This window comes from Ornithorhynchus anatinus, chromosome 3 (genome assembly GCF_004115215.2).
Source record: "Ornithorhynchus anatinus isolate Pmale09 chromosome 3, mOrnAna1.pri.v4, whole genome shotgun sequence".
NCBI lineage: Eukaryota > Metazoa > Chordata > Mammalia > Monotremata > Ornithorhynchidae > Ornithorhynchus > Ornithorhynchus anatinus.
In genome coordinates this window covers 8,282,985-8,295,318 of record NC_041730.1, presented here as the reverse complement: position 1 = coordinate 8,295,318, position 12,334 = coordinate 8,282,985, and the positions used below count along the sequence as shown (strand labels likewise).

Sequence of the window (12,334 nt, the reverse complement as noted above, 5' to 3'; positions counted from 1 at the left end):
CTTGGAATGTACAAATCGGTAACACATCGAGACAGATGTGAGGAGGCTATTCTGCGCAGGCTCCTCCTCGTGGGAGAGGATGGTTGGGAGGGAAGAGAGATGGGGGATTATATATGAGGACACTGAAGAACAGATAAATTAAGTGACTTGTCGAAAGCCACGCCGTAAGCAGGGGCAGAGCCAGCATCAGAACCCAGGTCCTCTGACGCCCAGGCCCGTGCTCCATCCACTAGGACACGGTGGGTGCAACAGTAATACTAACTATAATAATAATTAATAATTATAACGTTGGTATTTGTTAAGCGCTTAGTAGGTGCAGAGCACTGTTCTAAGCGCTGGGGGAGATACAGGGTCATCGGGTCGTCCCACGTGAGGCTCAGAGTTAATCCCCATTTTACAGATGAGGTCACTGAGGCCCAGAGAAGTGAAGTGACTCGCCCACAGTCACGCAGCTGACAAGCGGCAGAGCCGGGAGTCGAACTCATGACCTCTGACTCCGAAGCCCAGGCTCTTTACACTGAACCACGCTGCAACAAGTGATAGGTTTACAGCAGACCTGTGCTCTATTCACTAGGTCAGGCTGCTTCTCTAAAATAACAACTATAATAATAATTATGGGATTGTTAAGCGCTTACTATGTGGCAAGCACCGGGGCAGATACCAGAACTTCAGGTTGGACACTGTCCCCGTTTCACATGGCTCTCACAGTCCAAGACGGTAAACTCGCTGCGGGCAGGGAATGTGCCTATTTATTGTTCTCTTGAACTCTTCCAAGCGCTCAGTTCAGAGCTCGGCACACAGTGAGCGCTCGATAAATACGATCGAAGGAATGAACGAAAGTAGATGTGTAGGGAGTAAAGTGGGCCTCAGTTCCCTCGTCTGCAAAATGGGGATTAAGACCGTGAGCCCACGTGGGACAGGGACTGTGTCCGTCCTGATTTGCTTTCATCCTCTCCTGTGCTCACTACAGTGCCCGGATCAAAGTAAGCACTTAAATACCCAATTATGATTACTAGATGGAGAAGAGAAAGGGAGCCATAAATGAGCTCTCGGGGGACCCTCCCACAACTGGCTCGAGGAGTTTGGAAAGGGATGGTAGGAGGGAGAGGGGCCGATCACCGGAGGGTAATAATAATAATGATAATTGTGGTGTTTGTTAAACACCTACTATACTAAGTGCTGGGGAGGGTGGGACACAGTCGCCTTCCCACATGGGGCTCCCAGCCTTTATCCACATTTCACAGATGAGGGAACTGAGGAAGTGAAATGACTTGCCCAAGGTCACCCAGCAGACAAGTGGCAGAGCCGGGCTTAGGTCTGTTGAGAGGGGCAGCCTTTCCCCTCCGCCTGAAACGCCCCGCTGAGCCCCTCTTTTCCTCCGCTCCTCCTCCCCTCCCCGTCGCCTCGAATCCCTCCCTCCGCTCTACCCCCTTCCCCGCCCCACGGCACTTGTGTATACATGGACGTATCTATCACTCTATTTTATTAATTATGTGTATATATCTATAATTCCATTTATCTATTTGGAGGCTACTGCTGCCCGTCTACTCGTTTTATTTTGTTGTCAGGCTCCCCCTTCTACACTGTGAGCCCGCTGTCGGGCAGGGATTGTCTCTACCTGTTGCCGAACTGTCCTTTCCAAGCGCTTAGTCCAGTGCTCTGCACACAGTAAGTGCTCAATAAATACGATTGAATGAATGAATGCTCTGCACACCGTAAGCGCTCAGTAAATATGACTCGAACGAATGAATGAACCCACGACCTTGTGACTCCCAGGCCTGGGCTAAGCGACCTAAAGGAGTTTTAAGACGCTTTGAAATAACCCTCCGACGTTCTCTGCCTTTCAATCTCGTCCAGTGACGGAATATTTTGCCACTGCCGGGCAGATAGTTCCAACAACTAAACCACCCCACACGACCCCACGCCGGGACAGCAGAGTAGCGGGAAGGTCCGCAGTGTAAATTTTCCACGCGGCTTCTCTGCGGATCTCAAAGGGCAGAGGCAGTCTGAGGTGGCACTTCTGCCTTCTGTGCTCTAGGACGGATGACCTTTAGTTTAACGCCTCGCGGGAAATTTTTAAAATCCCAGCACTAAATGAGAAGGAAAAAAATGTCTTTTTTCAAATGGTTCGGTCCAGGTCGACGTAGCACATCAACAACAGAGGCAGAAATCTGAAAATACGGTGTTTAGAATTTTTACAACTCAACCGTCCTTTACTAAGCGTGGCTCAGTGGTAAGAGCCCGGGCTTGGGAGTCGGAGGTCATGGGTTCAAATTCCGGCTCTGCCGCTTGTCAGCTGACTGTGGGCAAGTCACTTAACTTCTCTGTGCCTCAGTTACCTCATCGGTAAAATGGGGATTAACTGTGAGCCTCACGTGGGACAACCTGACTGTAAGCGCTTAACAAATACCAACATTATCATTATTATCGTTACGATGCTTTCTCGATACGATTTTGGATTCATTTTTTGAATCAGTTTCATTTTAATCTTCCAAACGCATTTACTGTGTATTGATAGGTATGATATGTTTAGAAAGGTAGCTTACGCTTACAATTTTTTTTAACCAAAGGCCAAAAGAAGTCCATTTTTTTAACCGATTTTTAAATTTGCAAGCCATCTGACTTTAGTATAGACTTAAGTTGGAATAAGCAGCCAGGATTTTATTCATTAGAGAAGCAGTGTGGCTTAGTGGAAAGAGCAAGGGCTCGGGAGTCGGAGGTCGGGGGTTCTAATCCCGGCTCCGCCACTTGTCAGCTGTGTGACTTGGGGCAATTCACTTCACTTCTCTGGGCCTCAGTTACCTCATCTGTAAAATGGAGATGAAGACTGTGAGCCCCACCTGGGTACAACCTGATAACTTGTATCTCCCCCAGCGTTTAGAACAGTGCTTGGCACATAGTAAGCGCTTCACAAATACCATCATTATTATTGTCTGTCCCCCCGCCTCTAGTCTGTGAGCTCATTGTGGGCAGGGAATGGCGCTGTTCATTGTTATATTGTACTTTCCCAAGCGCTTAGTACAGTGCTCTGCACACAGTAAGCGCTTAATAAATATGATTGAAGGAGAGATGAGGATGAGGTTTTCATGCTTTTATGAGCTCTAGATTGAGGTTATGATCTCCCCTAAGCAGCTCTCCTCATTCGGGTTTAACACATGAAATATTCTCAAGATCCTGGTGATGATGATGATAATAATAATGATGGTATCTATTAAGCGCTTACTATGTGCCAGGCACTGTACTAAGCACTGGGGGGATACAAACAAATCAAGTTGGACACAGTCCCTGTCCATGTGGGGCTCACAGTCCCGATCCCCATTTTACAGATGAGGTAACTGAGGCACAGAGAAGTGAAGTGACTTGCCCAAGGTCACCCAGCAGACAAGCGGCGGAGCTGGGATTAGAACCCACGACCTTCTGACTCCCAGGCCCGTTCTCTAGCGCTTACTATGTGCCAAGCACTGTTCTGAGCGCTGGGGTGGATACAAGGTAATCAGGTTGTCCCACCTGGGGCTCACGGTCTTATTCCCCATTTTACAGATGAGGTAACTGAGGCATAGAGAAGTTAAGTGACTTGCCCAGGGTCACACAGCTGATAGGTGCTCTCCCAAATGCTTAGTATAGTGTTCTGCATTGGAGTTCCCCATTATTATAATGTTCTCTCCTAAGCATTTAGTACAGTGCTCTGCACACAGTAAGCGCTCAAAAAATGCCCTTGATTGATTGATTGACATGGGACACACAAGTTAGGTGTCATCCAAAATAAATACAGGTCAAAATATCAACAATGAATCATTCACCGTATGAAGATGATAAGCTCATCGGGGGCAGGGACTGTATTTGCTAATTCTGTTGTATGATGCTGATGGTGATGGTATTTAAGCGCTTACTATGTGCCAAGCACTGTTCTAAGCACTGGGGTAGATACAAGGTAATCAGGTTATCCCACGTGGGGCTCGCCATCTTCATCCCCATTTTACAGATGAGGGAACTGAGGCACAGAGAAGTTAAGTGACTTGTCCAAGGTAACACAGCTGATAAGTGCTATCCCTAGCGCTTAGCACAGTGCTCTGCACATGGTAAGTGCTCAATAAATAGGATGGATGGTTACGAGAGCATCTTAATTAGGGGGAAATAGCCCTGTTGTTGCTCCAGGGGAAAGAGCAATTTTCAGGGAATTGTCATAAGAATTCTAACGATCCCAATAATTCTAACAATGATAAGAATAAGACTAGCGATAATTCTAACGATCCTAATAATTCTAAGAATGATAAGAACAGATCTATAATTTATTCATATTGCCTGTCTCCTCCTCCAGACTGTAGGCTCGTTGTGGGGAGGGGACTGTGAGCCCCATGTGGGACCTGGTGGTCTTGTATCTAGTCCAGTGCTTAGAACAGTGCTTGACACATAGTAAGCGCTTAACAAATACCACAATGATTATAAATACAATGCACCCCCCAAAAATCTATCATTCACATCCCAAAACAAATATTTCTTCAGACATTTCTGTAACTCGGGAGTCTCAGGTATAATTTGGGAACTTGGCAACGAACACCTTAGCCAACAAGAACGGAGCCGGTCCTGGAGGTCTTGATGCCGTCACATAATGTGGGACTGTTCTTTATTACTATTAATAATAATAATAGTTGTTGAGCACTTACCATGTGCCAGGCACTCTACTAAGCGCTGGGGTGGAGACAAGCAAATTGAGTTGGACGCAGTCCCTGTCCCACATGGGGCTCACAGTCTTCATCCCCATTTTACAGATGAGGGAACTGAGGCCCAGAGAAGTGAAGGAACCCGCCCATGGTCACACAGCAGACGGGTGGCGGAGCCGGGATTAAAGGATTCAAATTTAACGCGAAGTTTAACGAGAAACCCACTTCCCTGCTGGAACACAACGGAGACTTTTTGTCTCTTCCCTTTGGTTACTGTGGAGACGCGAGGGAACCAGAATGGGTTGAGGCCAGGAGGCAACCCAGCTGTCCGGAATCATGACACCTGGTGGGACAGGAACCATGAAGGAATAAGGGGGAAAAAAAAAAATCCAGACACTGAGAACTGAGAAATCTGGTTGAAACAGGCTGAGAGCGGCCAAGATTCCAGTCTGAGACGTGATATGTGGGTTTGAGTTCGGTTTTAGGGAGTGGTAACTTGATTTGTAGACCCGGGATTCTCCAACTTAATACAGAGTTCCTTGTTTTATGGTCCCTCTGACTGGGCTTCTGTTTCCTACAGCAGACTCGCACAAAAATAAATACAAACCTGGTCATCTGGTGAACGTCTGTGGGTTTGGCTGGGTCGTGTCACATATGAATAGCTCTTTTTAAACTAGCTCCGGAGAAGCAGACGTGAAAATAAGAAAATGACTGAACAAAACAGGCGGAATGAAAGGGGCAGCGCCACAAAATGGCTGCCAAGTATTTCTCCATTGCTAACCTGCCTCTTCGCTTCAGCCATCTGAGGTGAGGTGCCAATAGTATTTTTTTTTTTAATGTCAGCCAGTCAATCGTATTTATTGAGCCCTTACTATGGGCAGAGCACTGTATTAAGCGCTCGGGAGAGAACAATATAACGGGTACTTTCCGTGCCCGCAACGCGCTGACGCTCTGAACGGCGGAACCGGCATTCATGGTATTCGTTAAGCGTTAAGGGAAGCGTTTATCATTAAGCGTTAAGGGAAGCAGCGTGGCTCAGTGGAAAGAGTCCGGGCTTGGGAATCAGAGGTCGTGGGTTCGATTCCCTGCTCTGCCACTTGTCAGCTGTGTGACTGTGGGCAAGTCGCTTCACTTCTCTATGCTTCAGTTCCCTCATCTGTAAAATGGGGATGAAGACTGTGAGCCCCACGTGGGACGACCTGATTCCCCTGTATCTCCCCCAGCGCTCAGAACGGTGTTCCGCACATAGTAAGCGCTTAACAGATACCAACGTTATTATTATTGTTGTTTATTATGTGTCAGGCACTCTACTAAGTGCTGAAGCTTACAAGACAATCAGGATGGACCCAGCCCATGTCCCACTTGGGGGTCACAATCTTAATCCCTAGTTCATAGATGAGGGAACCCAAGCACAGAGAAGTTACGTGACCTACCGGAGGTCACGCAGCCGACAGGTGGCAGAGCCGGGATCAGAACCCAGGTCCTTCCGATTCCAGGCCGGCGTTCTATCCACTAGACCATTCTGACCGCGTGCGGAAAACTTTAAACTAAAGTGGCTTTTCAATCACGAAAAGGTTTTGTCCGTTTTGGTAGGCATGACAGAGTTGGTGAATTGTGAAAAAACATTGCTGTATTCATCCTTGACACCAGAATTGCCATAAACTATCATTTCTTCCGAGCAGCACTGGAGACCCAGAATTTGAGACGACCAGCAATAAATGGCAAATAATAAAACCCGGAAGTGAGGTTTAAAAAACTGTTCCCCAAACCCTGAAATGCTACAAGCACAAACCATTACTATTTAGTATGTGAAAATAAGTGTCCCTCCTAGGTATCAATCAATGGTATTTTATTAAGCCCTTACTGGGTCAGAGCACTGTACTATAGAAGCAGCACGGTCTAGTGGACAGGCCTGGGAGTCAGAGGTCATGGGTTCTAATCCCCGCTCCGCCACCTATCTGCCGTGTGACCTTAGGCAAGTCACTTCTCTCGGCCTCTGTCACCTCATCTGTAAAACGAGGAATAGGACTGTGAGCCCCATGTGGGACATGGGTTGTGTCCAACCTGACTGTCTTGTAAGCTCCGACATTTTCTTCTATCCAACCCAGCGCTTGGAACAGGGAGCGGCACATAGTAAGCGCTTAACAAATGCGATCATCATCATCATTATGATTTTGGGAGAATACAATTCAATAGTTGGTAGACACGCTCCCTGCCCGCAACAAGCGTACAGTCTAAAGGGGGAGTCGGACATCCGTATAAATAAAATAGAGAAGCAGCGTGGCTCAGTGGAAAGAGCCCGGGCTTTGGAGTCGGAGGTCGTGGGTTCGAAACCGGCTCTGCCACCTGTCAGCTGTGTGACTGTGGGCAAGTCACTTCACTTCCTCTGTGCCTCAGTTCCCTCATCTGTAAAATGGGGATTAAGACCGTGAGCCCCACGCGGGACGACCTGATTCCCCTGTGTCTACCCCAGCGCTTAGAACGGTGCTCGGCACATAGTAAGCGCTTAACAAAAACCAACATTATTATTATTACTATTATTAAAAAAGTTATGGATCTGTCCTCATGGGCTGGGAACGTGACTACCAACTGTCTCCCAGTTTGAGGAACCTAGAGCACTTCCCTGGACGGGGGGACCCCGAACCCCCACCTCTGACCTGGTTCTGGAAGGCTTGCCCCTCCATCTCCGTCTCCATCCTCCCTCACACATGAGCCCACAATCTTGGCTTTATAACAACAATACTAATAATGGTATTTGTTAAGCGCTTACTATGTGCCAAGCACCGTTCTTATCCTCCACTCATCTCTCTCACTCAACCTGCACGTTCGATCCGTCCTAATAATAACAATCGGGGTATCTGTTAAGCGCTTACTGAGAAGCAGCGTGGCTCAGTGGAAAGAGCCGGGGCTTGGGAGTCAGAGGTCATGGGTTCAAATCCCGGCGCTGCCACTTGTCCGCTGTGTGACTGTGGGCAAGTCACTTAACTTCTCTGTGCCTCAGTTACCTCATCTGGAAAATGGGGATTAACTGTGAGCCTCACATGGGACAACCTGATTGCCCTGTATCTACCCCAGCGCTTAGAACAGTGCTCTGCACATAGTAAGCGCTTAACAAACAAATACCAACATTATTACCGTGTGCCAGGCGTCGTACTAAGCACTGGGGTGGATTCAAACAAATCGGACTGGACACAGTCCCCGTCCCACGTGGGGTTCACGGTCCCAATCCCCATTTTACAGATGAGGCCCAGAAGAGTGAAGCGACTTGCCCAAGTCACACAGAGGACAGGTGGCAGAGCCGGGACTAGAACCCATGACCTTCTGACTCCTAGGCCCGGGCTCTATCCATTAGGCCATCCGTGTCTTGTGCCGCCGAGTCGTTTCCGACCCCTAGCGACACCACGGACACGTCTCTCCCGGGACGCACCACCCTCAACTTACAACCGTTCTAGCAGTGGATCCAGAGAGTTTGGGGGGGGGGGGGGGAAATAAGGAAGTGGTTTACCATTTAGGCCATCCCGCTTCCCGTGAAATCCTGTCGGACCTACCTTCACGAGAGCTGCAGAATCCACTCATTCCTCTCTGCCCAAACTTCTCCCACGCTGATCCAAGCACTATCATTTCCCTCTGGATTGTCAGCTCCTGGTGGCCAGGGAATGTGTCCACCAACTCTGTCATGAGGTTTAGACCGTGAGCCCGTCACTGGGCAGGGATTGTCTCTATCTGTTGCCGAATTGTACATTCCAAGCACTTAGTACAGTGCTCTGCGCATAGTAAGCGCTCAATAAATACTATTGAACGAATAAGGTACCCTCCCAAGCGCTTAATACAGGGCACTGTACACAGAAAGCGCTCCATAAATGTCATCGATCCACTGACTGCTGTGGGGCAGAGGGTGGGGTGAATATCAAATGCCCGGGGGGGTCGGATCCAAGCGCAATCAGGCGGCAGCTAACGGGCCGGGAGAGAAAATGCAATTCTGGCCAAAACCAAAAAAAAAGAACCAAGTCCACTTGACAAGAAGCACCTGTTGCAAGAGGCCGGTAAGAACAGCTGTAATGTGCCTGTAATGAACATCATTAGCCACAGCTGCCATTAATCAGAAAAGGAGGTTAAAGAAACATTGCCCTACCCTTTAAACTCAGCCGCAGCACATAATGAGTCCCTCAAGCACTTCAGAGTTGCTAAATCTGAAATCCTTAGAAAAAATGACTCGATGAGAATTATGCCCAAGTGGTAGCCTAACTGTGGACTGAAGAGAAGTGAATCCGGGGCTACGTTGGACATGGGATATTTGTCCCAGCACTTATGCACCTATCTTTATATTATTCATTATAAATGACTTATTTATTCATATTAATGTCCCTCTCCCACTCTAGACTGTAAACTTATTATGGGCAGGGCACGGATCTGCTCATTTCACTGAAATGTACTTTCCCGAGTGCTTAGTACAGGGTTATGCCCCTAATAAATGCTCAATAAACACCACTGATCGATTGATTACTTTTCCATTGGATCTTTATCAGCCCAGCACGGATTGGAGGTGCCTCCCAAAAAAGGTTCACCTCGGAATTTGCCGCGCTCTCTGGACCCCCAGTGCTCTCCTCATTCGGACAACCGGAGTTACAGCAGCAATCCTGGGAGGCAGAAGGTCACGGGTTCTAATCCTGACTCCGCCACTTGCCTGCTGTGTGACCTTCAGAAACACGTGCCTCTGTTTCCTCTTTCGTAAAATGCGGATTAAGACTGTGAGCTCTACGTGGGACAGGGACCGTGTCCAACCTGATTATCTTGTATCTACCCCAGAGTTTAGAAGAGTGCCTGGCACATAGTGGGTATAACAACAAATAATAACATATACCATTATTATTATCATTATTATTTCATTCATTCATTCAATAATATTTATTGAGCGCTTACTCTGTGCAGAGCACTGTACTCAGCGCTTGGAATGTACAAATCGGTAACAGACAGAGACAGTCCCTGCCCTTTGGCAGGCCTACAGTCTAATCCGTGGCTCAGTGGAAAGAGCTCGGGCTTGGGAGTCAGAGGTCACGGGTTCGAATCCAGGCTCTGCCACTCGTCAGCTGTGTGACCGTGGGCAAGTCACTTAACTTCTCTGTGCCTCAATTACCTCATCTGTAAAATGGGGGTGAAGACTGTGAGCCTCATGTGGGACAACCTGATGACCCCGTATCTACTCCAGCGCTTAGAACGGTGCTCTGCACATAGTAAGCGCTTAACAAATACCAACATGATTAATCGGGGGAGACGGACAGACAGGAACATAGCAATAAATAGAATCAAGAGCACTAAATAGAATCAAGATTATTCTATTAAATAAACAGAATTATTTAAGGTGCCGTGTGATGAGTTCAGCAATAAATACCGCCACCAGGCCTTTGGACACCAGAAGCCTGGGCAGGGAGGGGTTGGAGGAAAGGAAGAGACACAGATAGGATTCCCAGTTACCTCTGCTATGAAATAAATCGCAGTTAGTATCTTGCTGCATACCTCCTTAAACCTTCCCCTTTTCTGTCGGCTCGCTGCGGACAAGGAGGAATGCAGCTAGGGTTCCCAGTTGTCTCTGCTTCCAAATATTATCCGGTTGCTGTTTTGATAATAAAAATAATGGTATTTCTTTCTCGGGGTCGCACCCGGAGAGTTTCCAGGACTCTACCAGTCTTGACTACGGGAGGGAGAGTCAAGCAGAGGCCTAGTCATTCCATTCCTAGCTTGGCCAGTGGCTAGCGAGTGGAAGGCCATCTGCTGCACGTCAAAACTCACCCGTGCTGGGCGGAAGTGGCACGGGAGAGAGTCGAGACTCAGGCTGACCGAGCAGGAGGATGCACTTAACAATCCCATGATGATGATGATGAGGTTCTTCCTGAACTTTACTTACCGGCAAAGGTCTTCTTGAAAAAGATCCACTACCCCTGCTAAAGGCTATGATGGAACCCAGCTAACTTTCCTCATTCATTCATTCAATAGTATTCCTTGAGCGCTTACTATGTGCAGAGCACTGTACTGAGCGCTTGGAATGGTCAGCTCGGCAACAGATAGAGACCATCCCTGCCCAATAAGGGGCTCACAGTCTAAACGGGGGAGCCGGACGGCAAAGCAAAACAGATGATGTCCAACTGTAGTCGCCAGAAATTAGGTGTCCTTCTCAAATGTTACCAGTTTTCCATGAAAAAGTGACCCATTAAGCTTCCCGAACGTAAGGGGCCGTGAAGAGAGAGTAAACAAAATGATTGCCAGTAACGTAAAGGACGAGGAATTCCTAGGGCTAAACAGATATTGAAAGACTTAGGAGAACAGACCCATACACCCACAGAGAAGAAACTCTCTTTCATATCTGATCGTATCCCTTTTTCCCGGTTACATAATCCCGCCTCGGCCAAAAGCACCGGCGAATTCCTGCCCCAGAGGAAAATTCACTTCTGACTTTTCGCGTCACGTCTGCTGCTGCTATTTCTAGGCTCCCTGCTCAAGGCGGCCACTAAAGGACAAAAGAGCAATTCTGCTCCTGTTTACCGGGACCGTGAAAGCCGTCCTTCAATTCACAAGAAATGAATTATCCCCGAGAGCAGTTCCCTCACACACAAACACACACTCAAAATACGCAACCTAAAGTACACGGGAAAAAGAGTCGAGGAAGTGGAGCTGTTGAAGCAGTCACTTGAGGAAAAGATATTTTTATAATAGTATTTTATATATAATATATTATATTTATTATTAATAATAATAATGTGCCAAGATCGATTCTTTTGAAATGCGGTGTTGGAGAAGACTTTGGCGAATACCACAGACTGCCCGGAAAACAAACAAATGGATTTTGGAGCAAATTAAACCGAAGTGGCCTTTGGAAGGCCAGACGACTCAACTTAGATGAGCATATTTTGGACACATAATCAGGAGGATTCATCCTCTGGAGAAGACACTGGAGCTGGAGCTGGAGAGAGACCATAACAACGGTAACGGAAGAACCGTTAGAAAGGCGGATTACGGCAGAGGACAGGGCGTTCTGGAGAACGTATACCCATGTAGTCTCTGTGAATCGGAAACGACTCGACAGCACGTGATAATAATAATAATAATAATAACAATAAGATTGTCCTATTCATTAGAATAGTTACATTTAGAGATACATGCACTACATTAGAATACATTAGAGTAGAGAAACAGTGTTTCCTTCTCCCCTCTTCTCCCCCCTTTGCCTCTGCTCCACCCCCTTCCCGTCCCACCCCCTCGGCACCGTACTCGTCCGCTCAACTGTATATATCTTCATCACCCTATTTATTTTGTTAATGAGATGTACATCACCTTGATTCTATTTATTTGCTATTGCTTTAATGAGATGTTCTTCCCCTCGATTCTATTTATTTCCATCGTTCTCGTCCGTCCGTCCCCCCCCCCCATTAGACCGTAAGCCCGTCAAAGGGCAGGGACCGTCTCTATCTGTTACCGATTTGTCCATTCCAAGCGCTTAGTACAGTGCTCTGCACATAGTGAGCGCTCAATAAATACGATTGAATGAATGAATTCTTTGAGGACAGAGCACAGGCCTGTGGGGCAGAGGATCTGGGTTTTAATCCTGACTCCGCCACTTGTCTGCTGTGTGACCTTGGCAAATCTCTTAACTGCTCTGTGCCTCAGTCACCTCATCTATA

General features: G+C 47.5%; 1 protein-coding gene and 1 non-coding gene across 2 annotated transcripts in view; one reads left to right on the top strand and one right to left on the bottom strand.

The window, feature by feature from the left end:
• Positions 1-12,334, bottom strand: part of SERGEF (secretion regulating guanine nucleotide exchange factor) — a 273,746-nt gene that overhangs the window by 164,704 nt on the left and 96,708 nt on the right. The window lies entirely within an intron of this gene.
• LOC114810396 lies at positions 10,301-10,438 on the top strand. The gene has a single exon (XR_003758096.1). It is a non-coding gene; the product is annotated as a small nucleolar RNA SNORA7 (small nucleolar RNA).